The following is a 17729-nucleotide window of genomic DNA, read 5'->3' on the forward strand; positions in this document are numbered from 1 at the left end:
TAGCTAGGTAAACACACACACACACACACACATTAAAATGGAAAGTGGAAATTGGGGCCCTCCTCCAAGGAGACTGGCGCTCCATTCCCTGGAAGGCAGAGGCACCAAGCATTCTGATGTGAGATGAACTGAGGTGCCAGCCATAGTGAAGACACAGTGAACAGGAGACAAGGCCTCTGCACCCACTGCTGCTCACTCACTCCACACAGTGACCAGTGACCGTCCATACAGTGACATGTGACAGTGACCGGGCACTGGCACGTGGCAGGTGACAAGAGCCTAAATACATGGCACCTGTGATTTCACAAGGGCAGGACAAATGGAGTTATGAACAACTCAGAGTGAACGAGGGGACCTTGCCTTTGAAAGAAACCTTGTGGTTTTTCTTCATTATCTTCGTAAACATGGACTTTTGTATGGTGGCTTTGCACCAAACAGAAAACAATTCTGATAGAATATGAACATAAGCTTGTCCCATCAGCCCAGCGGTGTCCACCTGAAGTTAACATCACCCTAGCAACTCATAATTACTGCCCAAACTACCCTGCACGCGTTTCTCCCTTAGGGAGCTTGCCTTTAACCTGGGGCGCTGGGAGATTTAACAGGTTCATTCATCTCGATGTTATTCTACAACACAAACGCCGCAAGCCTACGAGTTCTTCACGTTCTTCCTTGTACTTTCACACTCCCCTTCCTACTTCTTACTCACGACACCTTCTGATTCTGTTTGACACATGAGGAAGTGGTGCTTTGAGAGAGCAGTGACTCATGCGGGAGGATGTGACGAGGCAGAGGAGGCCAGAAGTTACAAGTAGGTCAGTGTTTTTCCCCCTCTGAAGCCAGCTCCAGTCCTGCAGCCCTGGCTCCTGCCCTGGCTCCTCCCCAGCCACAAGCCCCAGGGGATTCACTTCCCGCTGGCCCCCTGACTGGTTCCTCCCGCGCCCAGCAGGGGATGGCCCTGCAGGTGCCTCTCTGCTCCAGGAATACCCTGGGACTGGACAGGAGGGTGAGCAGAGGGAACTGCCCGTCCGAGGAGTCCCGGCTCTGCAGACAGCATACGGTTCCCTCTTACCCCTTAACCCCATGCAGTTGGCTGTTATCACTTCTGGATCTTGTACAAAGAGTGTGTGCATTTGGGGGAGAACTTGCACTTCTCAATAATCTCTTAGACACCCTGCAGGGCTAATTTGCATATCTCCTTTATTCATGTTTAAAGATGGTGGAGCAGTCAGCACTGTGGCATAGTGGTTTCGGCTGCCACCTGCAGTGCCAGCATTCCATATGGGCATTGGTTCCTGTCCCAGCTGCTCCAGTTCTGGTCCAGCTCCCTGCTAATGGCCTGGGAAAAGCAAGGGAAGATGCCCCAAGTGTTTGGACCACTGCCACCCACATGGGAGACTCCGATGAAGCTCCTGGCTTCAGCTTGGCCCAGCCCTGGCCACTGCCACTGTCTGGGGAGTAAACAGTGGATGGAGGATCTCTCTCTCTCTCTCTAACTCTTTCAAAATAAATAATTCTTTAAAAAATATTTTAAAGGGGCTGGCACGATGGCACACTAGGTTAATCCTCTGCCTGCGGCGCCAGCATCCCATATGGGCGCCAGGTTCTAGTCCCGGTTGCTCCTCTTCCAGTCCAGCTCTCTGCTGTGGCCTGGGAAGGCAGTGGAGGGTGCTTGGGCCCTGCACCCGCATGGGAGACCAGGAAAGAAGCTCCTGGCTCCTGGCTCCTGGCTTTGGATCGGCACAGCGCCGGCCATAGCGGTCATTTGGGGAGTGAACCAACGGAAGGAAGACCTTTCTCTCTGTCTCTCTTACTGTCTACTCTACCTGTCAAAAAAAATATTTTTAAAATACACAGATGCAAAGCCACTGAGGCTCGCAGAGTTAAGCTCCTGCCCAGGCCCCATGGCCAGGAAGCCACAGAGCAGCGACGCAGCCCAGCGTGTCTGGCCCATGCCCAGCCCATACCCACGTGGGACATGTGACCGCTGACGAAGCGAATGCATTCCTATGTCCACACCTGAGTGTGAGCCCAGCCTTCCAAGAAAGCCACCAGCACCCTGAAGGGGCTTCTAGAATGTCTCGATTGTCGTTTATGCTAATAACCCGAGCACACTTCCTGCTGCAGACGGGCACGTTCTATTTCCTCTCCGTTGCGACTCTCTGTGCTTGGCTCTGGCTGTCAGGAGAGCATTTCTACCCAACTTTCAACCCAGAGACAGCAACAAAGACAGCAGCCGGAAGAGGCAAGCCCGGCCCTCCCCCCGCGCTGCCACCAGAGAGCATCTGAAGCCAAGAAGTACAGGCACTGCCGTTTAAAACCCGGAATGCCATGGATCTTGCCCGGGTGGCCAGGGGGCTTGAATCGCGCAGGCATTTCCCATCACTGAGGTTAGCGCAGCCGATGGTGATACCTGGCTCTCAGATCGGCACCGAACCCCCTCTCACTGTGGCTGTGGAGGGATGAGATCCGGACCACTCCTCACGCTGCACCTGCGACTCTGCTGCTGTCTACAGAAGGGAGGGGAGGGGCTCACACTGGGGGTGGGAGGGGTCTCGCCCTGTGGAGAGGTGGGAGGGGTCTCGCCCTGTGAGGTGGGCAGGGTCTCACACTGGGGTGGGGGGCTCAGACTGTGGAGTGAGGGGTCTCACACTGTGGGGTGGGAGGGGCTCACACTGTGAGGTGGGAGGGGTCTCACACTGTGAGGTGGGCAGGGTCTCACACTGGAGTGAGGGGTCTCACACTGTGGGGTGGGAGGGGCTCACACTGTGGGGGTCAGAGGGGTCCCAGATTGTGGGGTGGGAGGGGTCCCAGATTGTGGGGTGGGAGGGGTCTCGCCCTGTGAGGTGGGAGGGGGCTCACACTGTGGGGTGGGAGGGGTCTCACACTGTGAGGTGGGAGGGGTCTCACACTGTGGGGTGGGAGGGGTCTCACCCTGTGGGGTGGGAGGGGTCTCGCCCTGTGAGGTGGGAGGGGTCTCGCCCTGTGAGGTGGGAGGGGTCTCACCCTGTGGGGTGGGAGGGGTCTCACTGTGAGGTGGGCAGGGTCTCACACTGGAGTGAGGGGTCTCACACTGTGGTGTGGGAGGGGCTTCACCTTGTGTGAGGTGGGAGGGGTCTCACACTGGGGAGAGGGGTCTCACCCTGGGGGGAAGTGAGGGGTGGTCTTGGAGTTGTCATGGGAAGGCTACTCTTCGGACATTGGCGCTGGGCCACCGTCTAGGACCCGCCTCAGAGCGGTGGGCTGGGAGTCCCCTGTCCCAGCGCTGGCTGCTGGCCCAGGAACCAGAGGGGACCCCGGGCGCGGTCCACGTAGCACTGCGCGGGTCCCCGCCTCCTCCTCGTGGGGGCGGATGCCACTGCCCGCGCATTCAGTCCAGCAAGGACGCTCGGCCTGGTTCCTGTCCCCTGGGAGCGAGCTCGGGACCCGGGGAAACCCCGCGGGGCCGCACCGCGCCCGGGTGTCCCGGTGAGCAACGTCCACGGGGCGGCCGCCTGCGGGTCACGAGGGGGAGCGCGCGCTGGGTGCCGTGGCCCCGGCCCGCACCTGCGCTTCCCGTGCGGGAGCCCGCACCAGCCCGCCGAGTCCTGCCCCGCGCCTGGGGCAGGCGGGGCGCGCGCCGCGCGGGTCGGGCTCGGGCCCCGCGGGCGAGCGCGGCGAGTTCCGGGCGCGCGGGGCGGGCCCGGCGGCGCGGCAGCCGCTGTTTACCTGGCGCGCAGGAAGCCCGCGGGGCGCGCGGGCGGGGCGGGGACGCGGGGTGCGCGCCCGCGCCTCGGAGCCGCCGCCGCCAGCGAGCACGAGCCTGCGGCCCGGCCGCCCGCGTCCTCGGCCCCGGGACCCCGCGCCGCCCGCGCCCGCAGCCGCCGGAGTCGAGCGGGGAGAACGGCCTGGGGCCCCAGGGCGGCCCTCGGCCCCGGAGCGCGAGCGCACGGCAGGTGGGTGACCCTCGCGGGAGCGCGACCCCGGAACGGGCCCCCCGCCGGCCCGGGAGCGCGCAGGGGGCCGAGCAGGTGGCATGGCCGGGCGGCCTGTGGGACCCGACTTCGGGTCCCCAGCCCCGTGGCCACTGCGTGCGGGTGTAGACGCCCGTCTACGGCGGCGAGCGCTGCCACCCGACGGGTTTCCAAGCGTGGACCTCGGCCGGCCTGGTGGCCCCGGCGTGGCAGAACCGGGTGCGGGTGGAGGTGGGGAGGAGGCCCGGGGTGCGAGGTGAGCGCGGCGGCGGGCTGGTGGCCGGGGGTCCGGGGGTCCAGGCTGGCTCGCGGGCCTTCCTCGCGCCCCTCCCCCAGGGCAGGTGCAGTTTCCCTCTGAGCCCCGAGGGCGGCGCCGAGAGGCCGGTCCGGCTTACGCCTTCACGCGGCCCACCTGCCTGCCCCGGCCGCCCCCTCGCGCCTCGGCTTTGGGGGCCCCGGGTGGACCCGCTTCGGCGCCCTGTTGGGGAAGCTGGGGGTTGGGGGAGCCGGGAGCTACGCTGGGGCCCCTGGTAAGGCGCTGGCGGGAGGCGGCGTCTTTGGGGCCCTGGTTGTGCCGCCGGTGGGGCCGCCCGCGCTGGGCCTGGCGGTGCCGGGAGCGCAGGTGCTCCGGGTGCCTGGGGAACAGAGCTCATTAGAGTCGAAGGCTCGCCTTTTGCCACCTGCGTTTCTTGGAGCCTGGGTGCCCCCGGCCCAGGGAGGGTCCCCAGGTCGGGAGGCAGCTGAGCTGGCATCTCTGCCCTCCCAGGCGGGGCCTAGGCCACAGGGGCAGGGGGGACACTGACCCCCAGGACTTCCCTGCTCGGTTTGGACCACTTGTTATCCGCTGGCCGGGCAGCCCTGGGTGCAGGGTGTTTTTAAAGTCCCTGTCTGCCTCAGGCCGCCTGCTGGCTTTGCCTGGGTGTTCCCCCTGTGGTCAGTGACACGGTGCAGGTGTCAGGGAGCGCTGAAGACCGGAAACCAGGCCTCTCACGAGGTTCCTGCTCCCCTCTGAGTTGGGCTTCCTTGCTGTGACTGCCCGCTGTCTGCGTGGGCCATCCTCTCCTTGGCCTCCTGGGTTGTCTAGAGAGAGAACAGAGTATTTGGATGGCTCCCGCGTGGTGTTAAGTGAATCGTCTGTGTGCGATTGGACACTCGGGGTGTTCCGTTCAGCCCCCCTAAAGGAAGCCCCGGCAGAGAGCTCGCTGCTTGTTGGCCTCTGAGCGGTGGGGCACGCTCCTGCCGCAGGCAGGCCTCACCCAGACGAGCTGACCAGAGGGACAGGCGCGTTCCTGACCGGCTGCGAGGAATGAGCTTGCGCACTGCAGGCCTCAGGGCAGGACAGCGCAGGCAGGGTCTCCCGCAAATGGCAACCCGCGTAACTGCGTGTGTGTTTGGAACCACTGGGACTGCGTGGTCATTAAAATGTGGCTGTGGGAGCAGGCGTGTACCCAGTGGTGAAGGTGCCCGAGTCCCACGGTCGGTTCTTTCCTGGCCCGGCCCTGACTCCAGGTGTGTGCTGGTGTACACCCCGGGAGGCAGCCATCATGGCCGGGTGATCGGGGCCCTGCCAGTTACGGGTTGAAACCCAGATTGCATTCCTGGCCCTGCAGCCTGGGCCCCTGTCTGTTGTGGGCATTTGAGGAGTGAGCCAGTGCATAGGCGCTCTCTCCCTGTGTCTGCCCAGCCGCTGCGTGTGTGTGTGTGTGTGTGTGTGTGTGGTCTCTGCCCCTCAAATACATAACCGTAGTTCTGAGTGTTAATTTATCCTGGACTCGGTGAGGGGCTGTGAGACGCTATTATGATAAGCAGGAGACTGCAAACTGAGAATAAGCAGAGCTGTGTGATGTTCGCATCTGGAAGACACGAAGTGCTGTAACCGTCGGTGACCGTAAGCACACTGCTGTGGAGTGAAATCTGGGCCTGCACAAGCTGCACTGCGTGGACGGTGAAGGCCAGGTGGACGGACGAGACCCACGGAGGACCTCAGCGCTGATAACCAGGGGCGGAAAACCGGAGCGGCAGTTAGAACACGTCCACGCTCTCCTCCTGCGCCAGTTTTAAATCCTGACTCGGCTAAGCAGCGAGGAAGCGGGGTGACTCTCAGTGTGTCCATAGGAATCCCCACGGCAGGGGCCGTCCACCCAGCCGGACACAGCGGCCCCCTGGGACCCACGGGGTTCGCTCCAGGCACGTCCGTCCTCGCGGGAGCCTCGGGCAGGGCCAGAGCAGGACGCGTGCTCGCCAGTTTGTGATCATTGTAGATGCACAGGCACGTGTAACGAACCCCGGAGATGCCACGTGCCACTCCACTAGTTCCCCGAGTGCCACCATCTTGGAAAACTCGGTTCCGGCTGGCAGGCAGGAGGCCAGCGTTGATGCAGGCCCTTCTCCTCGTGCAGATGTCAGCAGTGTGTGTGTGAGTGTCCTCCTTGCTGTGTCACTGTCACCCACGGCGAGCCGTGTGACAGCCAGTCTGCAGGGCGGCTTCCTCCCAGGACGCCTGCTGGGTCCCTTGATGGAGTCAGCGCCCTGCACTGCCCCGCCCTGAACTCTGGAAACCACCGTCTCTTCCTCCTCTTCTGTAGCTTCGTCACTTCAAGGGCGCGCTCTGCTCACGCTGGGTGGCTCTCTTCCTCACTGAGCCCAGCTCCCTTGATGCCCGCACCTGAGGGCCATCGCGTGTCGCTGAGCTGGGCTGTGGTGTGGGTGGGTGGGCCCTCCCTCGAAGGGCACTGGATTCTTCCAGCTTTGGGTTTTTGCAGGTGCAGCTTCTGCGCCTCCATGCACAAGTTTCTTTCATTGCTCCGGGTGAATCCATGGGTGGAGTTGCTGAGTCGTAGGGGACGGACAAGGTTGTGTAACAGACTGTCAGCCCTTGTCCGGGAGAGCCGTGCCGTTTTACAGCCTCACCAGCGTGGCGTGCGTGGCCCGGATCCCACGGCCCGCATGGCTTTTGATGTCGCTGCTCTGTTGAGCGTGTGGAGTTAGCTCCTCGTGGATCCAGTCCGCAGTGCCTCGTGGCGGGCGAGGCAGGGGCCTCCCGTGTGGTCGCCTGCCAGCCGCAGACCCTCGGAGTCTGCTCCTGTCTTCGGCCCCCTTTCCAGGTGCCCTGTCACTGGTTCTGGTGTCGGCTGTGGACTCGCAGTAGCAGCACTTCCTGCTCCGTCTGCCACTTCGTCCTCTCCACCGGCTCTGTCGCAGAGGGGGTGTTTCTCCCTTTGATGGGTTCTACCTTACGAATGTCCCCTCCCTGGGCTGCGACTTTTGGTGGGGCATCCGGGAGCTCTTTACCTGGCCCACGGTCCCAGGTGCTTCTGTGCTTTTCTCATGCGAGTTGTATAGGGCCACACTCCGCGCTTCAGCCTGTCGTGTGTTTGCAGTTAAGTGGAGGGTTTCTGTGCGGCTCGGCTCATTCTGTCCAGTCGCTCCAGGACGTACCGAGAAGGTGACCCCTCCTCCGTGCTTTGTGCTTGGCTTCTGAGAGGTCAGTTCTGCACACTTTTGGGGTGCCGCTGGTCTGTGTCAGCCTGCCTGCGCTGCAGCGGCTGCTCAGGTACGGCGAGTGCGCCCCAGGATTCTTCTCGCTCTCTCCTGTCCTTCACCCGGCTTCTTGTGCAGTTGAAACCTAGCAGAGTTGGGAAACCTGCCGGCAAAGCAAACCCAGAGCCACGTCCAGCGTGCAGGAGGGCAGGCACAGTTACCGTAGAGAGAATTCATCCAGCGGCCTCGGCGTGCGAGGTGCCGGGCCAGGCGTGGCGGGGTCGGCCTCGGCGTGCGAGGTGCCGGGCCAGGCGTGGCGGGGACGGCCTCAGCGTGCGAGGTGCTGGGCCAGGCGTGGTGGGAAACCGCAAGGGAGAGCAGGTGTAGAGTCCACAGATAAGCTCCCCAAGGCAAAAGGTTGGCCCAAGCCCTGCCTTGCATCCAGACAGACCCCTGCCGGTCTTCAACGTCTCTAAGAGGGTTCCCATATGAGTGCCCGTTGGAGTCCCGGCTGCTCCACTTCTGGCCCAGCTCTCTGCTGTGGCCTGGGAAAGCATGGAAGATGGCCCGGGTCCTTGGGCCCCTGCACCCACGTGGGAGATCCCAGTGGAGTTCCTGCCTCTCGGATTTGTTTTGCTCAGAGACAGCTGTCGTGGCCGTTTAGAGAGTGAATCGGCAGATGGAAGATCTCTCTCTCTCTCTCTCTCTCTCTAACCCTGCCTTTCAAATAAGTCCTTTAAGAAATGTAAGAAGACAGTTGTTCCTGGAGAGGCAGCGTAGCTGGTTTTAATCAGGAGTGAGCTGCAGAGTTGTATTCCCCTCTCACTCAGTCCCCCGTCCAGGTCTGCTGAAGCCCCCCGGCCGTGCCTGGGACCTTGCTGGGATTCCCAGTTCCAGGTTGTGCTGCCTGCAGATGCATCCCCACCCTGGCCCACCCCCTGGGCCACCCCTGGCCCACGCCCTGGCCCACCCCCCCCCCCCCGGCCCACCCCCTGGCCCACCCTCTGGGCCACTCCCTGGCCCACCCCTCTGGCCCACTCTCTAGGCCCACCCCCGGACCACCCCCCTGGCCCACTCCTGGGCCCACCCCCTGGCCCACCCTCTGGGCCACTCCCTGGCCCACTCCCTGGGCCCACTCTCTAGGCCCACCCCCAGCCCACCCCCCTGGCCCACCCCCTGGCCCACCCCCTGGCCCACCCCCTGGCCCACTCCCTGGCCCACCCCCGGCCCACCCCCGGCCCACCCCCGGCCCACTCCCTGGCCCACCCCCGGCCCAGCTTGGAGAAGGGCCCGCTGCCTTCTGCAGCTTAGGCACGTTTTGCGCACCAGAGCTTGGAAAGTTCCGTCCCGAATCGCGTGCTGCGAAAGGCTGGAACCGCTTCCTTCGCGGGGAGCCTGCTGCCGGCCGGGGGCCTCGTCTGGCTGCACTAGCAGATGGAGGGGCGGTTCTGCCAGTCCGCTCATTCTCGCGTCTGCGCCACCAGCGCCCGGCGTGCACAGCAGTCAGGTGTCCGGCGCAGGCTGCAGCGGCCGGGAGCCAGCAGGAACGGGGGTGTGATTCATTCAGCCTGAACGCGTCAGATCAGTTAAGTCAGTGAGTTCAAAAATAAGCACAGAGGACCGTCACGTGTTCTGGGAGCCGGGTCTCTCGTGGGGGGGTGGGGTGGGAAGTGCGCTTTGGGTGTTTATTCTGGTTCTTTCCCAAGTGCCCTGGGGTTGCTCGAGATTGAGCCCCAGCCGCGTTGCCTTCCTGGAACCGTGAAGAAGAGGGAGTGAGTTGCTGTGGCAGCCTTCACGGCTGTGCGGCGCTGTCTGGCCCTTCACGCTGCGGAGCGTGGCGGCGCTGTCTCGTCCCGACGCCATTCTCCTGTCAAGACTCGTGTTTGGAGCGCGGATTTAGACCGGATGTCCAGAGCTCGCCCTGCCGGCTGGTAGCTGTCACGTGGCGGGAGTCAGTGCCCTCCCAGAGGTGTAGTGTGGACGCACGCCGAACGCCACGTCTCCAGCTGTGTCTGGTCATGGCCCCGACGCCCAATGAGCTGTGTGTATGGGAAAGGACTTTGGGGAGTTCGTGGACCGAGTTTACTTTGGTGCAGAAACATCTTGAAATCCAGGCACATGAGGTCTTGAAAACGTTACTGAAAATGTGCGTTGTGAGAAAACCGTGCAGGACTCCAATGCCCACGCAGACCAGGGGTCGTCACAGCACATATGGAAACTCTATTAGATGGTGCATGGATTTCAGAATAAGTCCCATAGAAATACATTTATCTTTTAATTTCATTTTGCTGCAAACTTTTTCTTAAAGATTAAGTTTTTATTTATTTGAAAGGCAGCGGCTCAGAGAGAGAGGGAGAGACAGAGAGGTCTTCTGTCCACTGGTTCACTCTCCAAATAACCAGCAGCCAGGTCTGGGCCAACCAAAGCCAGAAGCTTCTTCCGGGTCAAATACTTGGGCCCGCCTCCACTGCTTTCCCAGGTGCATTAGCAGGGAGCTGGATTAGAAGTGTAGTAGTCGGGATTCAAACCAGCGCCCACATGAGATGCTGGTGTGGCACGTGGTGGCTTTACCTGCTATGCCACTGCACTGGCCCCTTGCACGGGCTTTTAAAAGTACTTTGTGTGTGTGTGCATGTGTGTGTGTGTTAGCAACACCAACATGAAGTGTGCTATGGACACGTAAAGCGAATGGTTCGTGTGAGGGTGGCTTGAAACCTGGGCAGATTTCACAGCATAGGGGACAGAGTGCACTGCTCTCCCACCTCACCTGTGCGTTCTGCCACTGTTTACAGATCAGCTGTGTGCTTGCCACGTCATGTGTCCCAGGGACAGCACAGCGGACAAACCAAGCCCCACTGTGCTGAGCGTCCCTTGTGGCAAGGGCTTGGCACCAGGTTCCTGTGAGGCAATGACCGTGTGCTGGCAGACGGCAGCAGGTCAGAGGTCACGGGCGTCGGTCACGGGTGGTGACAGTAGCCCAGAGGCAATGGCAGTAGGTCCAATGGGAGGACAGAAGTGAGAGTGGGGACGCGCCATCTCCAAGGTGCAGGCTCAGGCAGGTGCAGCTTCCACAGAGCCAGCCCAGGAGTGACTCACGGTGTCTTCTGGACACCATGAGGCCCCTGGGACTGGATGCCATGAGCCAGGGCTGCTTCTCCCAGGCCTCCCAGTCCCCTCCACACCTGTTCTTGGAGGGGCAGGCCCAGTGGCCTCCCTGGGCTGGGCAGTGTGGGCCCACACTGGCCTGGTGCAGCCACACAGCGTGCACCTGCTACACAGGCCCTCCCAATGGGCCGTCGGGTCCCCTGTCTGGTTGTGCCGTCCTGTCTGTGCCGCCACACTGCGGAAGGCATTCAGGTGGAGGCGCGCGAGGAGAAGGGTCAACAGTGGCACCTGGAACGAGCGAGCTGGAGAGCACCTGTGTGTTTGTCCTCACGCTGCCCTGAGAACTCGGGGATGGAGTACAGCAGGGGGTGGGGAGTGCAGTGTGTGGGGGGGGAGTACAGCGTGTGTGTGTGTGTGTGTGAGTGTGTGAGGGGGAAGGGGAGTACAGTGTGTGTGTGTGTGTGTGTGAGGGGGAAGGGGAGTACAGTGTGTGGGGGGGAGTACAGCATGTGTGTGTGTAAGGGGGAAGGGGAGTACAGTGTGAGGGGGGAGTACAGCATGTGTGTGTGTGTGTGTGAGGGGGAAGAGGAGTACAGTGTGGGGGGGGAGTACAGCATGTGTGTGTGTGTGTGTGAGGGGGAAGAGGAGTACAGTGTGAGGGGGGAGTACAGCGTGTGTGTGTGTGTGTGTGTGTGTGAGGGGGAAGGGGAGTACAGTGTGTGGGGGGGAGTACAGCATGTGTGTGTGTGTGTGTGAGGGGGAAGAGGAGTACAGTGTGAGGGGGGAGTACAGCGTGTGTGTGAGGGGGAAGGGGAGTACAGTGTGTGGGGGGGAGTACAGCATGTGTGTGTGTGAGGGGGAAGGGGACTACAGTGTGAGGGGGGAGTACAGCATGTGTGTGTATGAGGGGGAAGGGGAGTACAGTGTGTGTGTGGGGGAGTACAGCATGTGTGTGTGTGAGGGGGAAGGGGAGTACAGTGTGTCGGGGGGGAGTACAGCATGTGTGTGTGTGAGGGGGAAGGGGAGTACAGTGTGTGGGGGGGAGTACAGCATGTGTGTGTGTAAGGGGGAAGGGGAGTACAGCATGTGTGTGTGTGAGGGGGAAGGGGAGTACAGTGTGTGGGGGGGGAGTACAGCATGTGTGTGAGGGGGAAGGGGAGTACAGTGTATGGGGGGGAGTACAGCATGTGTGTGTGTGAGGGGGAAGGGGAGTACAGTGTGGGGGGAGTACAGCATGTGTGTGTGTGTGTGAGGGGGAAGGGGAGTACAGTGTATGGGGGGAGTACAGCGTGTGTGTGTGTATGTGTGTGTGTGAGGGGGAAGGGGAGTACAGTGTGTGTGGGGAGTACAGCGTGTGTGTGTGTGAGGGGGAAGGGGAGTACAGTGTGTGGGGGGAGTACAGCGTGTGTGTGTGTGAGGGGGAAGGGGAGTACAGTGTGTGGGGGGGGAGTACAGCATGTGTGTGAGGGGGAAGGGGAGTACAGTGTATGGGGGGGAGTACAGCATGTGTGTGTGTAAGGGGGAAGGGGAGTACAGTGTGTGGGGGGGGAGTACAGCATGTGTGTGTGTGAGGGGGAAGGGGAGTACAGTGTATGGGGGGGAGTACAGCATGTGTGTGTATGAGGGGGAAGGGGAGTACAGTGTGTGTGGGGGAGTACAGCATGTGTGTGTGTGAGGGGGAAGGGGAGTACAGTGTGTGTGGGGGGAGTACAGCATGTGTGTGAGGGGGAAGGGGAGTACAGTGGGGGGGGAGTACAGCATGTGTGTGTATGAGGGGGAAGAGGAGTACAGTGTGTGTGTGTGTGTGTGAGGGGGAAGGGGAGTACAGTGTATGGGGGGGTGATGTGCATGTATGAGTATTTGGGTGTGGATATGTATGCTTGAATGTGTGTGGGGTGTTGTGTGTGTGCCATGTGTGTATTGTAAGTGCATGTGCGTTTAGTGAATGTTTGTGTGCATGGGTGCCTATTGTGTGCATCCACGTGCACATATTGTGTGTATGAGTGTGTATGCCTGTGTGTCATGTGAATATGTACATGTAGTGAGTGTGACTATAGTGAGTGCGTGTGTAGAGTGCATCATGTCTAGCGTGTGTGTGTGCATTTATATAGTGAGTGTGTATACATGTGCATGTGTGCAAGAGTGTGTGCATCTGAGTGTGCATGTGTATGGTGCATGCGTGTGTGTATATGTGCATGTGTACATAGTGAGTGCATGTGTGTACCTGTGCCTGTGCATGAGTCTGTGTGTGCGTACATAGTGTGTGTATGAGTAGGGAATGCAGATTGTGTGAGTGCTGTGAGCATGTGTACACAGTGTGTGTCCCTGTGTACATAGTGAGTGCCTGTTATAAGGAGTATTTTGTCCTTGTGTATAAGGAACATTGTGTGTGTGTGTGTGTGTGTGTACATGTGTACCCAGCTCTCTGCTCTGTTTGCCGTCTCTGGCCCCCTGCACCCAGAAGACCCTAAAAGACTGGGTTTTCCCCGTCTCCTGGGTTGGACTGGGTCTCCTCCGCCAGGTTCTGGCCCACGGCGGCTGCCCCGCGCCTGCGTGCTTGCCGATGTCCTGTTGGGGAGCGCTGGTTCCTGGAGGTGCGCCGTGGTCCAGAGCACATGCGGGAGTGCACGCTGTCCCCGGGGAAATCAGAGCAGCTGGTGCGGTTGCTGGAGGTTGAGAAGGAAAGCCCAGGAGCTCCGGGAGACTCGGGGCCTGTCGGGCTGCCCAGTGGCCAGTCGCGGGGGCCAGCTAGAATTCAACACCTGCCCCCTGCTCTCCTGAGTCCATTCTGCACGGTTCTGGGTGCTGCCATCTCATTTGAAATCTGTGCTTGGGGTTGAATAGGGAGCCAGGTACCCACAGGTGTTATTCCTGCGCTGTGGACTGCTGTAGACACAGATGAGAATGCAGAGATGTAGACGTGATTAAGGCTCCCTATTAAAATGGCAGTGCGGTCACAGCCCATCAGGCAAGCCGCAAAGTGGTGAATATAAAAGTCTTCCGAGATGTTTGCTTCTTTCAAACCGCATTCTTAGCTTCCTGTAAAATGCATTCCTGGGTAATCTTGATTTGGACAGAGCAACAGATGACAGCGCCTCGACCCAGAGGTTGAGGAGACCTGAGTGGCGAGCGAGGGTTTGGAAGCCGCAGGTTCCAGATGCAGGCTCCTGGGCAGTGCGCCCAGCTCTTAGCGGTCTGCTGTTTCCTTAGTCCCTTAAATGCCGGCTTTTCAGCAGCCGTTTAAGAGCTCCTTGGTTTAACGACGGGCCTCCAGCGCCCCATTATTTATTGTTACCTGCTGTAGTTTTTTGTCGAAGGAGGCGAGGTGCTGCGGCTTTGTTGTCACTGTATTTTGAGTCATCAGCGCCTACGCATGACAGAGAAAGTACCCGCTGGCCTCTGAAAGAGCTCTCGCCCCCAACAAGCCCACTCTGACTGCACAGAGAAGACAGACCGAGTCATCCGGTCAGTTCACGGCCGCGCTGCAGCCGGATGCTGGCAGTCAACCGGAGTGGTGCCCGTCACTGCCGCGTGCGCTGAGTCCCTCGGTCCCTCTGAGGCCGTGAGAGTCAGCATTAAAAAGCAAGGGCACAGATAGATGGTGCTGCCGCGGCGCCCAGCCCAGCCCAGACCCCTCGTGCTGCGTCTTGCTGTCTGCAAGGGGTCCCCTCCCCTCCCTAGCAACACGGTGGTCACTTGCTAGTGCCCGCTGGTTGTGTTGTGCCTTACGCCTGCCCGTGAGGCCACCCTGACGAGAGCAGCTCTGAACCCGCCCTCTGCAGGATCGCGGTGAGGGTGATCACCAGGCATTGCATTCTTTCCCTGATTAAAATCTGCAGGTTCTGGAAAGTTCCAGGAGGTTCTGGAAGGAAGTCATCCATTAAAATGGTGCATGCCTGTGTGTAGACGTGGCACTGGTTAGGAGATGGGCCCTGAGCCAGGTGTCCCTGGAGACCCTGGTGGGCTCGGTGGCCCCACGTGGATTCTCTTCCCTGATTAGAATCAGGAGATTCTCCGTCAACCACTGGAGGACTCAGTCGCGCTCTGTGGTTTCGGAAAGATGGCGCCCAGGGCGCGCAGACTGGGCAGACTGTGGGCCCCAGGGGCCGGAACGTTCTTCCCCCTCCACACTAGTTGTCAGCAGCCGGCACACCTGACGTCCCAGGAATGTGTGAGTCACTCGAGGGGATCGGAAACACGCTGAGTCCGGCAGCTGCTCTGCCTGTGAGCACAGCCCTGCTGTGAGCAATGCTCAAAGTGTTCGCGGCGCCTCTGATGCCCCGTGCCAGCTCCCTGTGTCACGCCGCCAGCCACGGAGGGACATGTGGGCTGGTCACACCAGGCAGAGCCACGGCCACCTGTGTGTAGCCCCAGGTCCCTGTAAAATATTAACCAGCGTCCACACCCCTCCAGGAAGTGAGGCTCGCAACAAGCGTGTGGAGATAAGGAGGAACAACCAGAGGAGGCGGGCACAGAAGGCGCAGGCCTGTCTGTCATGGAAGCGTCAGGTCCCTCCTGTCTGACGCCAGAGCCGAGGGGGCCTCACACAGGCAGCGGGCCCTGCTCGCTGTTGTTAGGAGTGAGTGGGCCACAGGACCCGGCACGGGCTGGAGCGGGAAGGGGCCTCTGTGTGGGAGTGGGGGTCCGCCCTCCCCTGGCTCAGCGAGGCAGGTGCCCCCCAGCCACCCTGGCCTGCGGGCTCTCTAGGCCGCCCTTGGCATTGCTCCGTCCTGGGCGGTGGGCGTCCCAGCTGACTGCTCCCTCGTAATACTGAGCAGTCCACACGGCCTCAGGAGCACGTCGTGAGAATGAACGCCAAACAGGGAAGGTGGAGTTGCATGCCAGCAGTTCTGCGTTCCTGACTTGCGCCGCCTGTCACTGGCTTCAGCCCTGAGCTAGCACGAAGTGTTGATAACATCTGAACACTCTGAAAATTACCAGTTATCTGCTGGCTGGAATTCTGAGCCAGGCTTCACGCCGGCGCCGAAGCGGGTGACGGTCCTGCGGGAGCTGGAGCCCGCCCTCTGCCCCCCTGCCCTCCCTGCCCTCCCCTCCCCGCCCCTCGTCTTCTGCCGGAAGCTCTTCCATTACTCAGGTCAGCCTGCGGAGCAGCCTGGCTTCCCGACAACATCCCACATGGTTACCAGATTTTTCCCTCGCTATCTCAGTTTGATTAATTGCAGAAATGGAATGAAATAAAGACGCCCTTGGAACGCACAGCCCCTGTCTCTGCAGTGCTGTGTTGCCGGGCTCCTGGGCCCTCTGTGACTCGGCTCCGTCTCCGCCCCAGACGGGCGAGTGTTAGCGCCCAGCCAAGCAGGCTGCGGTCGCTCGTGGTTGCAGCCCAGAGAACGAGGGGCCTGCATCCCCTCCCGTGCCTCCCACGGCGCGTGCAGCACCGCAGGTGCTGGCATCCCCCAGACGTTTCCCACCGTTGGAGGCCCTGACTCTGTCATCTGCCAGCTGCGTTCCTCTTGTCTGTCTTTCGCTGCAGGCATGTAAGCTGCACCCCAGGCTAGCATTTAGCAACCCCGGTAATAAACACAAATGCACTTTGTTTCTCCTGGACCCTCAACTCAGAGCCGGTGGGTCTCAGTAACCAAACGGAGGTGTGTTCAGAAGTCTGACCTGCGCTTTGGCCGTGTCAGCCCACCCTGTCCAGTGGTGTTGGGTTTTCTGTGCCTTGGTTACCTTTCAGCGAGGCTCCCACTGTGCGCTGGAGCCTAGCTGGGGAGCACCATGAAGGTCAGATCAGAACGAGCTCACCCGGGGACGCCCCCACTGCCTCCCCGGGAGCAGCTCTCCCCTGACCCCCACCCCCACCGCCCCCGCACTGCTCCCTTTCCGGACGCACCCTCAGGCACTTGTTTTCTAGAAGGAGGGAGCGTGTACCCACCTGGGGAGGGGGACGCAGGGTGCGGGAAGCAGAGCCCGAGATGGCACCCAGCGGCCAGGCACCAGGCTGCTCCGTGCCCATGGCAGGTGCCTCTGAGGCCGGGGTGGTCGGCTGCGACCAAAGAACCATCTGTGCCTGTCTTCAGGTTTTTTTTTTTTTTTTTGTAAATATTTATTTATTCGAAAGAGAGAGAGCTTCTATTCACTGGGTCACTCCCCAGATGGCCAAAACAGTCAGCACCAGGCCAGGCCAAAACCTGGAGCCAGGAGCTTCATCCAGGTCTCCTACATTTGGGCTTTGCCCAGGCCATCCGCAGGCAGCTGGATCGGAAGTGGAGCAGACGGGACTAAAACGGGAGCCCAGATGGGATGCTTGGTCACAGGCGGCAGCTTGGCCCGCTGCGCCACAGTGCCAGCCCTTGTCATTCATTTTTGTTAGCGCGCGCTCATGTGTTCCGTGTGTTGTCATTCTCATGTATTACATGCATATTGCAAGTTGTCGACCTCTAGCTAGGGCAGCCCCGTGTGCCCTGCACTCAGCTCAGCATCTCACAGGAGCACCCGCTTGTGTGGGGGCCCAAGGGGGCAAAAATCAGTCCTCCTCCTCCCTTTCACCCGTTCTCCTGGAGCAAAGACCTGTGCCTGCCCCAAACGGCACTTCCAGGGAGGTTCCTAACGGGATGTTTTGGTTGTCCTGTCCACGTGAATTGGGGATATTGATGGCCGGGTTGATGGTTTGCAGAGCTAGCCTTGCGTTTTGAGACACGCGTAACCCAACAGTGCTTTACTGCGTTCCCACGTCCTCAGAGGCCAGAGAGCCGCCTGATGTCGCGGTGGTCGTGAGCGGCTCTCTGCTCCACCGAGCACGCCCAGCCCTGCGAGCTGTCCCAGAGGCAGAGGGCAGGAGGCTGGCTCTGGTCTCCTACATGAACTCCAGAGGGCGTAAGCAGGGAACAGGCGGGTCGGCCGTTTCAGGGTTACTTTCCCTGTAAGGCGAGGACACAGAGACAGGAAAGCAGGGACATGATGGGCTCACGTCGGGTCACTGTGTTTCTGTTTTTGTGAGGTCTAAACAAGAGGGAACTTGGTCCTGACTGGGACCGTGGCTGCCCCTCCTGGCCTCCTGGAGGCCCTGAGTGTAGGCTGGTGACGCCTGGGCTCAGTGCCCCAGTGCACAGGATCCTGGTCTACACCTGCGGCCTCACTGCCTCTCTCTGCATGGATCCTCACAGGCTGGGAGTCCCCAGTCGAAGAGGGCATCCTCGGCCAGACCCTCAGCTTGTTCCCAGAAGGTGC

At 60.8% G+C, this 17729-nt stretch overlaps 1 protein-coding gene across 4 annotated transcripts in view; it reads left to right on the forward strand.

The window, feature by feature from the left end:
• Window positions 1-3319: 3319 nt before the first annotated feature.
• MBP (myelin basic protein) overlaps window positions 3320-17729 on the forward strand; it is a 92131-nt gene continuing 77721 nt past the window's right edge. For 2 of the 4 annotated variants that reach the window (XM_089304968.1, XM_089304966.1), the window contains exon 1: window positions 3320-3468. The gene's annotated coding sequence lies outside the window, so the exon portion shown is untranslated. Of the gene's footprint in view, window positions 3469-3828; window positions 3936-17729 lie in introns of those variants that run through there. The other 2 variants (XM_051838600.3, XM_051838595.3) reach the window with 1 other exon arrangement.

Source organism: Oryctolagus cuniculus, chromosome 10 (genome assembly GCF_051225735.1).
Source record: "Oryctolagus cuniculus isolate XC-2025 breed Fujian yellow rabbit chromosome 10, ASM5122573v1, whole genome shotgun sequence".
In the NCBI taxonomy this organism is placed as follows: Eukaryota; Metazoa; Chordata; class Mammalia; order Lagomorpha; family Leporidae; genus Oryctolagus; species Oryctolagus cuniculus.